The sequence below is a fragment of the Gopherus evgoodei genome, chromosome 1, assembly GCF_007399415.2.
Source record: "Gopherus evgoodei ecotype Sinaloan lineage chromosome 1, rGopEvg1_v1.p, whole genome shotgun sequence".
Classification (NCBI taxonomy): Eukaryota; Metazoa; Chordata; order Testudines; family Testudinidae; genus Gopherus; species Gopherus evgoodei.
The window spans coordinates 158295915-158309692 of record NC_044322.1 but is presented as its reverse complement, the minus strand read 5'-3'; the positions used below and the strand labels follow the sequence as shown (position 1 = coordinate 158309692).

General features: G+C 38.3%; 1 protein-coding gene across 4 annotated transcripts in view; it reads left to right on the top strand.

Annotated features, from left to right (window-relative positions):
• The window catches only part of AGPAT3 (1-acylglycerol-3-phosphate O-acyltransferase 3), a 129038-nt gene that overhangs the window by 54428 nt on the left and 60832 nt on the right, over positions 1–13778 (top strand). The window contains exon 1 of one of the 4 annotated variants that reach the window (XM_030576687.1): positions 5164–5214. The exons of the other annotated variants lie outside the window; for them this stretch is intronic. The gene's annotated coding sequence lies outside the window, so the exon portion shown is untranslated. Of the gene's footprint in view, positions 1–5163; positions 5215–13778 lie in introns of those variants that run through there. 4 annotated transcript variants of the gene reach the window in all.

Below are 13778 nucleotides of genomic sequence, written 5' to 3'. Positions count from 1 at the left end.
ACAGCTGTACGAACACAGCTGTAACTACCAGCGCTGCAGAACTGTAAGTGTAGCCATGGCCTCGGTCCTAGACCTGCTGATAATTTTTGAAGAAAACACTTGTGAACTGGATTGAAGGATAGCATTTGCTGCACTGAGGGTACAACCTTCATGGTAGCAGAACCTTTATTGAGCACAGCTTTGAAAAGAGAAAGGGGTGGCAGAGGAAATGAGTTCCACAATGAATTTAAAAATATGTACTTTTGTCTGTGACTTATAAAATATTTATCTCCTCTTCTCTTCCTTCCTTTCCTTTCCTTCCCTGGCAGTGGTATAATTTTACTGACTTCCCGACTTACACCAGTGTGTATGACAGAGGAATCCTTGTCTCTCTCATACACACTTTATACCATACCTGTCACTGTGGTATCTCAGCACTTGAACGATGAATTACTGAGGTCAGAGTTCTAGAACAAAAATGGCAAATGGACCCATATTGATACGGTCTGATTGTCAATGTTGAAGAAGTTAATAAACAAGTGGCCATTGCAATAATACTTTGCATTTCCATATCAAAGTGCTTTATGAGTTTACCCTAGTGATATTCCACTGAGACATAAGTGTTGCTCTCCCCTGTAACCTTTGATCGCTTGTGCCTAGTGTTGCTCTCCCCTGTAACCTTTGATCGCTTGTGCCTCTCTCCACTTGGTCTTTAAACTTTCCATCTGCCCCCCAGTGACTGCAGTGACTGTCACAAATGGGTACTTCGGTCCCTACTCAACTTTGTTATTGTTACAAATATTCATTTCTATTTTTAAATAAAACAAAAGCATGCTGGCTATATATTAAATTTCATAAGGTCTGAGTAGCTAAATAAGGTAAAATCTTAAAGTAAGTCCTATGAGTTATGTAAGGTATACACCCTCTTCATTTTCCATTGCAGCTCTGGTTTTAATGTGCCCACAAGCTGTCAGGGAAAGCCCATTTCCATTGTCTCTCCTTCTTTCTCCTGTTTGTTTTTCTGGGTAGCATGTTGATATGTAAGGTGTCAGAAGTGCATGTTGCCATTTTAGACATTCACAATTAGTATCCATGTATGGATAATAATATATTGGTTCATTACAGCACCTAAGGCTTTGTCATCACCAGCATTTTTCTTCAAACTCCCCATCCAGGCAGTTCAAATAGGATAGGAACACAGGTTTAGACAGGTGCTGCCAGGTGCTGGAATTTTAATCACCACATTGTTTAGCTCTATTCTGAACAGTGGGGTAAGAGGATAGGTGGGTAAAATACCAGCTGCTAATTTATAATCACATTCTCACCATTGTTGGTGCCTGTGGAGCAGCACCTGTCATGGTACATCGGTGGGAAATATTAAAGAAAAGTATTATTGTAGACATGGAATAAGCTTATTGGTCCTTTTTTGCACAGGATACGAAGCTCAGTATATCTTGATAGATAGCCTTTCAATTTCCTCCCAATTAGCATGCAGTACTTCAAAGGAATCCTTTGAACCTAGGCAGGTGTTTGTAGATACACAGAACCTTGTTCCCTGAAACTTCATTTAATGCCAGTCAGAATCCGTCCTTGTTCAACTAAAGCATATTTGCATGCTGATAGTTCTCTCTTCTCTGACTGCTTTTTTGGTTTTTTTCAGGTTGAATGGTTGGGTTTGCATATTTTCTTCATCCACAAAGTGAACAGTACCATCTTTCTATTATACTGCCAATTGATTTCAGACATCAAGCTTTAGATTTTGCATCCCTAATTTACCTACAGGATAACTGAGACACAGTGGCTTTCCCAAGTTCACGCAGCAAGTCCTGGGAAAAATCGGGAGGAGAACTCAGATTTACTGACCCCTCTTCTCCTCAGTCCCTGGCTGTTACAAATGTATTTGTGTCTGTTAGACATGCACCTACCTTCCAAGTTTCCTTGTGTGTTTATTTTCATTGAGTACAAAGGCATATATTCCCTACCTCTAAAGAAGTCCACCATCGGTGAGCGTTGGGCAGGGAGGGGAGTTCAGGAAAGCCTTGGAGCTGGGCAGACACTACTGAATTTTTTTATTTCCAGAGACTAAGGTTGGCAACTCTATACATTACATAACACTGATTCATTTATACAATACAAGAAGGCCTACTGAGTACTTACTGCTAAGGAAAGCATTCTGCACTAATAGCTGTTCTGTTATCTAACTCTTTTCTGCCTCTGTTGTGCAAAGGCTGGTATTATAGAATCACTGTTTTAATACCAGCACTGTAATTTTAGATTTGCTTTTATTACAGTAATGCCAAATAAGCCTGTTTCAAATGTAGGTAATTACTGCAAATTTCTAATTTGAAAATTTGTCTAATGAGACTTCTTTAAAACTGCTGCCTGTCTTTTGTTTTTGCTTTAGTTTACAGCATCCCGAGAGTGTCTGGAAACTTGTCATGTTTTAATAGTATGTATTTTCTTAAATGAATATCTTGTGCTCATGAAAGGTGTTGATTTGACAGTCTTTCAGAGTAAAGTTCCTTAGTTGCTAACTGAAGCATTGTAATGTGAGCGCAGGCCATACACCCTCTGTGTCTGGAACAACCAGACTCTTCTGTCATCTCCAGATTATGTACTTCTAAATGCCTTCTTTTTTTAAAATTAACTTTATATGCTAATGACAGGCAAAAATCATTTAGCCAGTCTCGGAGTGAAGTTGGGGAACTTGATAGATAAAAATTCCTTTGTAACCCACAAAAAGAGTGGTTGGCTATTCCCAAACATGAAATTCACGAACACCATGCCCTTTAACTAATTACTGCATACTCATATAGGACCTGATTTTCAGCTAACTGGAGTGACTATACAGATCTGTGCTTTCTGTACTGCGTGAAATTTCAGCCTCAGCCTCAAGTCCATTTCACCTAGTCACTACTGTCTTTTTAAAATAATACCTCCTTAAATTCTTCTTGTACACATTCCTTCTTAATTAAAAGAGGTCTTCAAACCAATTTTGAGGATTTCAATAACTCAGTCCTGGGTTAGGGGTTGTTGTAAAAGTGGATGGGTAGGGTTCTGTGGCCTGCCTTGTGCAGGAGGTCAGACTAGATGATCATATTGGTCCCTTCTGACCTATGAGTCTATGAGAGTCTAAAACCTGTGTCCCCAATTCCTGGTTATTCCAGCTAGTGCTATTGGATCAAAGTAATAGAAAATTAAATCTTTAGCGAGTTTTAAACATGTCAGTCAGTTTTTCTTTGGATCAGAATCTCAAATAATCCCAGTTTTTGTCAATTTCCTTGTATGTAAATCTCTCCATTCTATTTATAGTCTTACTTGCTTTATGCTGTATCTTTCCAATGTAACTACATCTTTTAAAAAATGCTAGATTCCAGTTATATTGAAACTAGTGCTCTATGAAGCATTAACCAGCATCCCAGTAACTGCCTTCAGTGCTGATGCGCTTTGATCTGAGCATTTAGTTTTGGGTCTATGTCTGCTGTATTAACTAATTTATTGCTATTTAAAGTACACATAAACACTGTTTCTTCCTAGTACCTCAGATTACACTTAAATCATTAAAGCCTTGTGTATACTGTATGCACAAGTTTTACCACTAACTGTTCCCATATGGGAAGAAGCTTTATTAATATACGCACATTTAAACTGGTGTAATTGTATCCACATCAAAGGTTGTACTGGTATAATTACACGGGTAAAAAAATCAGACCCATAACTGACATAGTTATACTGATATAAAAACTGCATCGAGTAGGCCTTAATTCAGTGTTCCAGTTCTGAATTCATTTACCTAAACTGCCAAGATTATAAGGTAAAACAACTACAGGCCTTTGAGCCTTAACCACTCTTTTGCTATGCTATCCCTTGCTACTGTAATGATCTTAGGTTTCTTTCCTCTTATCTCTAGACACTAAATGAATCCTCTATTAATGAACGGAACAGCTAGAGTTTACCCAGCTGCGGTGCAGTCTTTCTTGCGTTGCCCTGCTCATGTTTCTGAAGTTTAGCATCTTCATTTGGTGTGGAGAAAAGAGAGGAGAGGGTCTGCTCACAAGTTGATTGGAACTCTTCTCAGGGACCCTGGAGCAGGGTCCCAACTCTCCTTCAGGCCAATATAGCATCTGAGAACAGGCTCCCCAAGTGTTATTGAAATTCAGTTCTGTACTCCAGGCATGATGACTTACTTACCTCATCACAGTTACTGTAGCCTTCATGGCCCATGGACACTTATTCTGCTGACTGACAAACCGAAGTTCTTCTGCCCTTTTTCTGTTGTTTTGCCCTCTCAGACTTGTATTCAGGGTTCATTGATGTAAAAGGTACAAGCTTTGGTAGGTGGGCAGGAGGTATTTTTATTAAATTCTAGGATTGTCCTTTGTCAGCTTGAAACAATGTACCAAAGAGCAGGGTAGAACATGCATGCCATAGAGTGCAAATGAACCTAGCTGATTGTAGCATGGTAATTTGCCGTAAGCCGATTACTGGATTAGAGCAAAGGCTTGGTATGTCAGCAACAGCCCCTGACAGTAATTTTTATTGAAAGGTATTTCCTATTTTATTATCAGTCCACTTATACCTAGATCATGTCTTTATTTCTTAAGATAAGAGGTTTTTTGTTTTTTGTTTTAAGTTCAGTTACGTTACCGAACGCCACTGTTTGCCTACTGGAGACAGTGTCTGACTTTTTCTTTTGCTGTTGATGAGGAGGCAGTTTTTAGCAGCTGCAATGCTTCCAGATTTACCTCGATTTGCTTTTGTCATCATAATCCCTCCTCCTTGATTTGTTCTTCTAGCAAAGACTCACGTCATCTTGTTTTTCCAGTTCTGTTTTCCTCCTCCTTTTTCTCTCTCTCTCTCTCCATCTCTCTTTTTTTTAATAAATAAAAACAAATAAATAAGGAAGATGTTGGCAAACCAATCGGGAGTATGTCTGCTATCTGGAATTTGCGCTACACTGATTGTGCTGGCTTTAGCCTATTACTTGTACTGGTAAGTGGGATTTAGTACCACCTGTTTACTTTTTTGCTCATAAGATGTTATTGTTGCATACCTTCATAGACTGCTTCCTATGTGTAGGCTTCCTTCCTGGATGTGTAAACTAGTGTGTGACTCTCTCTATGTGGCTCTACTTTTTTCCTCATTAGTTGTGTCGCAAGTCTCTGTTTACTCTTTACCACTTGGAAGAAAGATGGATGATGAAAGGATACAGTGATTGGTATTGGAAATCATGGGGTAAGAGGGCTGAATTTCTTCTTCATTGGGGGGTGCTTTTTTGTAACCCCTTTACTCATTACCATTTTCCACACCCCTGTTTATCATCCATACAGCTGTCCATCTTTCCTCATAAGCTTAGGCTGTGACTGGCTTCCTCACAAATGGGTGTGTGTGTGTGTGTGTCTGTGTAATGTGTGTATATGAAAGTGTACCATCTGCACTGCAGTATGGAAAGCTTCAGGCGCAAATTAAGGACTCTCATGTTTTCCCCCCTGAACCTATGGCATTGTTCCCTAATCTGCCCCTTACATATATGAATAGTGGTGGTAGGTAGCAGGTGATTGTGGGGAGAGAACAGAGTTGGAGCCTGCAGAGGTGGCAGGGTAAGACAGTGGGAAGAGAAGGAAGGAGGTATATATCTCTTCCACAGTGAAGGAGGCACATTCAGCAAATATCTTCCATTCTAACCTTCTTCCTTCAGATGTTCAGAACTTTCAAAGGGGTGGTCTAGGTGAAAAGGTGATTTTTTTAAAGAACTTGAGTAAAATCCATTAATCATTTTTAACGGAAAAATTATATATATTTTTAGCTGTAAAAAGACTGACTTTTCTGTATTGCAACTTAAATGGCTAGACTTCACAAACTGAAACTTCCCAGGTTAGGGGTTTTCACTGAGGATAAGTTTCCAGAATATTGTGCGTTTTTTTAAGTGATGTAGATAGAAGTAAACTAAAATCTGTGGTGTGCTTTAAATTAAATGTTTCTACTAGTCAGAGTTCTGGTATTTACAGGACTACAATTTAATGTAAATATTTAATAGTGATGAGTGTATTTGCTGATATTTCACTATGAATTTCTACAGTTTTGTATACTTTAAACTATGCAACAGAGTGTTGAAGTCCACAGTGAAATCTGTGGAAATAATAGTGTCAAAGTTGCTGCTGTGTCTTAAAAATATCCAGGGAAATAGAACACACACGTTTATGTGACTATAGCATTAAAGTTACAATTTGAAACATTCTAAAGATAGGAAATGCAAGATTTAAAGTTTTTGATTACTAGTTACGCCACTGATTATATTTTAATACAAAAAAACCTCTGCAGTGGGAATAAATTAAGGTTATTATGGAATCTCTAACTTTTTCATTTCCCAACATTAGAGTATCAAAATGTAGTCTGAAGCTTACATCAGTTTATGTCTTGTATTCCAATAGAGAGAGATGCTATATTGTGGGAGGAGTATGTACAAATATTATATATTTAAAAAATGTTTTTAGCAAGTCTTGCTATAGGAGCAGTCTAGTTCACTCATGGTTTAAAATTCTTGACTTACAGCCAAGCCAGATCTGGGTTGCAGGACAGATTACAACTCTGTATGCAGCAGAAGTTATCTAGCAAGTAAAAGGCCTAAGCCTTGCTTGAACCTTGAGATTGTTGAGGTAGAAAATCAGAGATATTGCGCAGCTGTTTGTTCAGGCCAGTTTGTTTAAACTTTTCTGATTAGATATAGATGAGGCCTGATTATTTATACGTGAAGATTTTTTTTAATCTATTGGCTCTTGAAGAGAGCAGTTCTATAGACTGGTACTGCCAGGGGTAAAGTAGGTCAATTAATTACTTATTTTTCCTCATATATTTGGTCTCCAGGATGTAGTTTCTGAAACCTTTTCAACTTATTTTTCTTGTCTGGGTGCTACATCTGCCATAGAATGCCCCACTCACACAAGGACGAACTGATAAGACTGCAGATTGCAGAGACGGCAAGGAGTGAACTTTGCATCTTGAGAGATTAATCTGTTTTTTGCCTAATTGCATCAGTGATCTTTTGCTTTCCTTGGATTGGAAAAACCCTATTAGCCAGCTGAGGTAATCAGTTACTTTTTGAGCAAATGTAGATATACTCTGTAAGGACCTTATTATGCTAGGAATCCAGGGTGCTCCATCCCAGTTGGGAAGGCGCTCATCCCCTTTCAGGATAGGAGCTGAACTGCTGCCCAATAAGTAGGTGGTGTGATGCAAGAGTACACCCATCCACAGAAACTACTTGTGGGATCCAGCTGACTAGCCGAAAGGTAAAGTATCCTGCTCAGATAACAAAGGGAATTTCCTTATTGGGAATTGAGCCCAGCACCTGACTGAGTCAGGCTCTAAGACACTTCTCCCTGATTAGTGAATTGCTTATTTAGCCATATATAAAAGATATTTTTATTGTCATATATTTGTCATAGTGACTTAATAGTGTGTAGGGGCAAACTGATCTAGGCTACATAAGACAGTCGAGCCCAAAACTCTTCCCCAATTTTTTTTTTTAATTCGAGCCATTATGAGACTCTGAAATGGTCAAATACATGCCCTTCCTTAACCTCACCCTCCCACCCATCCAGTTTGTGGCCTCAGAAGGAACCGAAACACCAAAATATAATCAGACAAGCTACTTTAAGGTATTTCTGGTCAGGACTTGAAATATTTGAAAATATCTTTTTCACTAGATTTCTAGTCCAGTTTTGCAAACTTAAGCAGTTTATGTATATATATGAACTTTGCTTGTGTTATGAATGAAGCTGCTTGAGACTTGTTTCTTAATGGGTTCTTCTGTGGTATGACTTGGTAATTCATATTATAGAGTTTTATCTCCCATCATATTCTTGATTATCACAGTGTGGTTTTGTATTGTACTTGCACATGCTTGCAGAATTTTAAGGAGCTGTACAGTCTCATCGGCCATCCCTTGTGTTTCCTTGTTAGTAGAATTCTGTGTTTTCATGGGGCTTGTGCCCACTAACAGGTTTTGTGGCCGCCATAAGCATCTGAAGCAGCAGTTTGGTATGTTGTCTTGGATTTTTATTTTTAAATTTGCCATCAGTTTAAATTGAAGGCTTGCATTGGGTTATAAACCAGAATTATTTCAGACTGTAAGTGCTCTTTTTGATTGTAATCTCATTGGGGACAGAGCTGTCATTTTGTTTGTACTGAGCCTAACACAGCAGGGCCCCAGCCTTTTTCTGGCCTCTAGGCACTGCAGCAATGTAAGTGATAAATAAGAGCTCATCTTTGGTCAATTTATCTAGACCTGCTCCTGTCAAGTTAGCTTTTGACTTGTGCTTTTATTAATACGATAGCACACAAGGAGATTTTACATTGGTTGCCTATTAAAATATTTTTTTTAAATAACAAATTTTCCCCCAGGAAACACATTCTCATGTAAATAAAAACAAATAAGCAAAAATTAATAGCCAATTTGTTACTGCTTCTGAACTCATTCCCAAGTCCCTGTGGGAGCAGCCTGGCTAATGAAGAAGCACTGCTCCCATGGTGTCTCCACTGGTACTCAAGCCTGCTTTTGCTGTCTATGTCGGTATGATTTTCCCACCGTGATGAGGGAGCCCAGGCAAATTCAATGCTGATTTTGTTCTGCATTTATTTACATGAGAGTTCACCACAATTCTGAGGAAGGCTGATGCCACAGAGAGCAGCTGTCCTACCTTTGAAGCACAAGCTTATGTAGTGTCCCCAGAGGGACTAGGTGAGTTTTGGAGGAAGGAGAAGACAAAGGAGCAAAAACTCTTCCTCTGTGACCTCATAGCTATATATATCCGCTGCTGTTGGCTTTCTTGTTCTCATGGGGGAAGAGAGGAGAATTTGGCCCTAAGAATCAGGACTTGCTCTCTCCAAATTACCATGATTATAAAGCTGATCCTATTTCTGGGCTTAACTACGTAACAGTGTATCTTTAAAATTAATCCATGTAGAGAGGAATTCTTCTTTAATAAAGTTTGTGAATTCTATGTCAAAATTAATCCTTCCTAATGCCCCTATACACTGTAGTAATCTAAATATGAGTATTAAGAGTGAGGTGAAGGAGGAGGAGGCAAGGATTTGAGGAGTGGTAATGGAGAAGTCTGTGTTTGTATCTGCATCAGGACAAACTCTAACTGACACAAACTATGTTAATAATACTTTTACACTTGTAAAATGCCTGTCATCTGAAGACCTTTGTGCTGTACAAACTCTAATTAATTCTCATAAAACCCCTGAGAGAGACACATTCCTATAGACCCTACTCAGATAGGGTAAACTGAGGCTCAACAAGGATAAGTGTCTTACTCAAGATCATACATTGTGTTGGTGGTAACACTTGCATCAGAACCCAGGAATTATGGCTTCCAGATTCCTGCTAGGTCACTATTCTCAGCAAGGCATATGATTATATTTATTTTTAAGAGTCTAGAGTTGTTTCTGCTTCATAGGTTTTTACATCACAGTGGAAATAAATGTGGAATCTATAAGAAGGTTGAGTCGCTCAACAACTTTTTCAGTTTGTATTGCCATGTATAGTTTCCTTTCGTTGGCCAACTTTAAGGCCTTCCCTATATTAGAAAACAGTGCTCTATTTAAAAACTTCCCCTGCAGTTTTCTGACCTCGCCCTTTCTACATAAACAAAGCACGAGCACAGCTGTATGGTTTTTGCATGAACTGGGCCAAATCCATGATTGTCAATCCATATGCTCAAAAGTCATGAATTGGGCCCCCTAAAAATAGGAGCAGGGTTTAAAAAATCATGAGATTCTTAAATTGTAGGTTCCTTCTGTTTGCCTTCTGAGTATTTAGGGGTCACATTCTGAGGCTTTTTCTCTGCAACTGTGTAAGAGCAAGAAACATTTTTAAAAAGTGAATGTGGAGATTCTTATGTATTCACCTGACTTCAGGAACTGGGGCTTTAAAGAAAACATACAAAATATTGCAGAGAGGGAATTAGCTTGGCTGAGGGGAACTTACAAAGGTGTAAGTAATACACATGCATGTAGGCCTTTATTTGTTTTACCCGTTGCTCTACATGCTCATACCTTTGAAGAGTGAATAAATTATGCTTTGTTTTGAAGATGCTGTTTCCATGTCACTGCCAATGCATGCTTTCACAGCCTCTCGAAGGGAAACTTATGCAGGTGCAAAAATAGAGTTGGGCTTGTGACACTAACACGGTTGGGATATGGGGGACTACAGCCCAGAGATCCAGTTTGAGTGGTTGGACCACATGGTTCCAACCCAGCATGTGGTGCAGGAAGCCGGCCTATCACATAAGGGGTGCACTTGCCCTTAGACTCCTTTTAGTTCCTTTTGAGTGTACCCTTTATCTGTCAGGTCTGGCTTCCTGCACTTTATCCTTGTTGGAAATTACTTTAAGTACTTTTCATTTTCTATGCAATAATTTTTAGGCCATAAGCTTTTAATATGTCGTCTTGTAGATGGTATCTCATAATTGCTGAGATTTCCATCTAGAAAGCCATGAACAAATTCTACATCAGTGGAGAAAATACACCACTGTTGAACTATAATTCCCTTCTGAAAATGTAATCTTTCTGTGTAAAGCGAAGGATCAGCCTGGATCAATGGAAATCCTAGTTGCTGAATGTGTACTTTATGCAATGCTTTACCAAGAGCTTCAGTATAATTAGAGGGAAGTTGCACAGTGCATTTATCTTTGTCAAGGTTAACCAAGGAAAAATGCAATAAATGGTGAACAAGACTTGTCTCCTTCATGGTAGAGGAGGGTTTAGAAGGAAACAGATACTCCAAACTAAGACTTAGGGCTTATCTACACTGCAAAATAGTTTGGCCTAAGGGTTCTGATTGGTAGAATGCTTTGAAGTGTTGTGGTAGACTCTTCTGGTGTGAATTAAAAGGTAACTAGTTCATGCTGATGTAGTCCTAACTGAGTCCTTTTTCAAACAGTGCAAAGTATGTACCTTTTAGTTCATGCCAGCAAGATCTGCACAGGGTAGTCAGAGCCCAACATTCTTTACAGATCACGGCCCTGGAGTCTGGATTGTAACACTGCATAGATAAACCCTTACTTTGCATCTGTCTTTACAAGTAAAATGGGTAACTTTGCTCTAAATCAGAGGTTAGGTTTTCAGAGATGATACCCAGATTGTGACCTCAAAATGCATTACTTATCCTTTTCTACACCACACTTAATGTCCTTTCTGGAAAAGAGTAGGTCCTGAAATGATTTTTTTGCTCTTCCAATCAAACAAGAGGTCCCAGTGTATTTTCATTTATAAAGTTATTACTTAAGGCTTATACTTCTGGAAGTGTTTGGAAAAATGTCTTTTCTGCCTATGCTGTCAATAGGATAAGTAGTGGCACAAATCAATGTTTTGTCATTTTTATTTTATTTTATTTTATTTTATTTTTAAAAAGAAAGAAAAAAGGAGGCCTTGGCAGGAAATAGACAATTATTGCTGATTCTATAGGAAGAAGTGTTGGGAAGATTAAGGGCTTATGGTAATATTCAGTAGGGAAATACCTGAAGTCTAAATTTTGTGGAAATGTTACTGAACAAACATATAATATTAGGATTTGAAGACCCCGGAATAGGTAGCAAATTAACAGGTCTGTTTTGGCTTTTCCATATTCCTTTGATGTAGTTAGTTATAGAGTACTGAATTAGTGCATCACTTTGAGTCAGACATGGTCAGATGATGCAGCAAAACGGAAGTGTGGATGCAGGAGAAAGGCAGCGTCAAGGTTGTTCTTCATAGTTTGAGGCTCATAAGGTGCATTTGGCACCTGTCCCGATAAATATGTCCAGAAATCTCAAGAACTAATATGCCTACAGCTTTTTAGGTAGTGCTAGAAGGTGAATGGTACTAGACTTAGTGAAAGTTGCTTTCTAAGAATGACTAATTTAAAGATGCAGAATGAACTTCCAAAGTTTGGCTTGGGGAAGCTTCCTAGACCTACACTGTATCAACAAACTCTGATGTAAGCCCAAAAGCAACTCTTGTATTGTCTTTTGCTGACAATTTATTCCTTTGGAAAGCCAAGAAGGATTCAATTAATATGTGAGCTTCCATGCTTTTGGTCTTGTCTGCACTAAGAAAATTCACCCATCCTTGACCACAGAGACACTGTATCTGTGGTTCCCAAACTTTTTAATACTGCAGCTCCCTTACAGATATTTTAAAACTCGGTGACTCCCTACAGCAAGTATCAGGATGGGTTGTTTGTTTTTAATGAACTCAGGACACTAGATACAAGAGTTCAGGATACTAGGTTCAAGAGGGACACTAAAGTTCAGATGTTTTTGTGACTTTATTCAACTACATACAGTTTGTTTAATTATATAAACCAATCTAATCTGGATTTTTTTAAAATTATAATTTGAAAATATGGTGATTAGTAAGCCTAGTTTAATAGTCTCTTAATTAGAAAAAAACAAAAACAGACATATTGATTACATTTCTCCCCCAATACTCATGACTCCCCCAGGAACCCTTCAAGGATCCATGGCTCTTAGTTTGGGAAGCACTGCCCTACATTCGCATCTTTCTCATGTGGCTTGTCTACCTACAGCTCTGGTCTCTTATCTGCTCTGACATCTCCGATTATCTGAAAAATGTATCTGGTATCAACCTCTTACCATACTACTTACCATACTTCCATTGTTTTAAAAGGGGAATGGATCCATTCCTGGTGTGAATAAATAGTTCTGGGCATTTCTATGTATGCACTCTTCTATTCACTTGTGGGTGCCCCAGTATTAAAAAAGATTTATATTAATAAACTGCAAGCTGAAAGCAGAATTCTGATTGCATTTCTCAGGATCATGAAGTCCTTAGAGGAATTGTAATGTGAGAGGAGATTGGGGAGATTAATTATATGTAGGTTTGGGAGCAGGAAAGGAGGCGGAAGTGTCATCAGATTATAGATATTATTAAAATGGCATCACTTCACAGAGAGGAAGAAGCTTTGCAGAAATGGTTAACTAGAAGCAATCGTATGAAATGCTGTAAAGGGAGAACTTAGATATGATACTAGGAAAAATATTTCAAAATACTGTATACACTGTTTGAATATTGGCTAGTCCCACCAGCAAAGGAGAATGGTCTGAGGAAGTGACTTTAGTACTGGAGGATTAATGAGAACTTGGTGTATCAGAAAATAAAATTATCCCAAAAATACATCAGTAAATCTTGGATGCTGGGAACACTTCTGTTTCTTAATAGTATATGCTGCATCATTATTATTTGTTTTATGAATAATATTAAATGTAGCCATAGACTCCTGTAGCTCATATATTGTTTTAGAGGGAGGAATTCCCAATTTTTAAAAAATAGCTGGCTATTCTCAAGAGGTTGGTAATGGAAACTTCATTGCAGAAAATGAAAGTGTGTAAATACTGTATGTGGAGAGAACAGACAGGTCAGAGTTAGTAGGCTTAATATCCTATTCCTGTCTCTGAGAGGTTTTGAATTGGCTAGTGACTGGTTTACTTGGAGAAAATCTTTTTTTAAATAAGTGGGTGTGGGACGAGGTGAAGAAGATTGGAAGAATGTGAAATATATTTGTGTATCACAGTACTAAAGCCTCATTCTGATGCCAAAAGGGTTATGAAATGAATAGCTGAATTCAGACTTTTTCTGACAGTAAGCGATCTTCTGCCTGACTAAATCAAAGCTCCATATTGATTATTTAAAATATATTATTATGGCGCAGTAATAGCCATCAAACAGATGTCAAAAATAAGCTTGTGATTTCACTTTCTGAATTCAGAAAGTAGGAGGAAAACTGAAAGTTA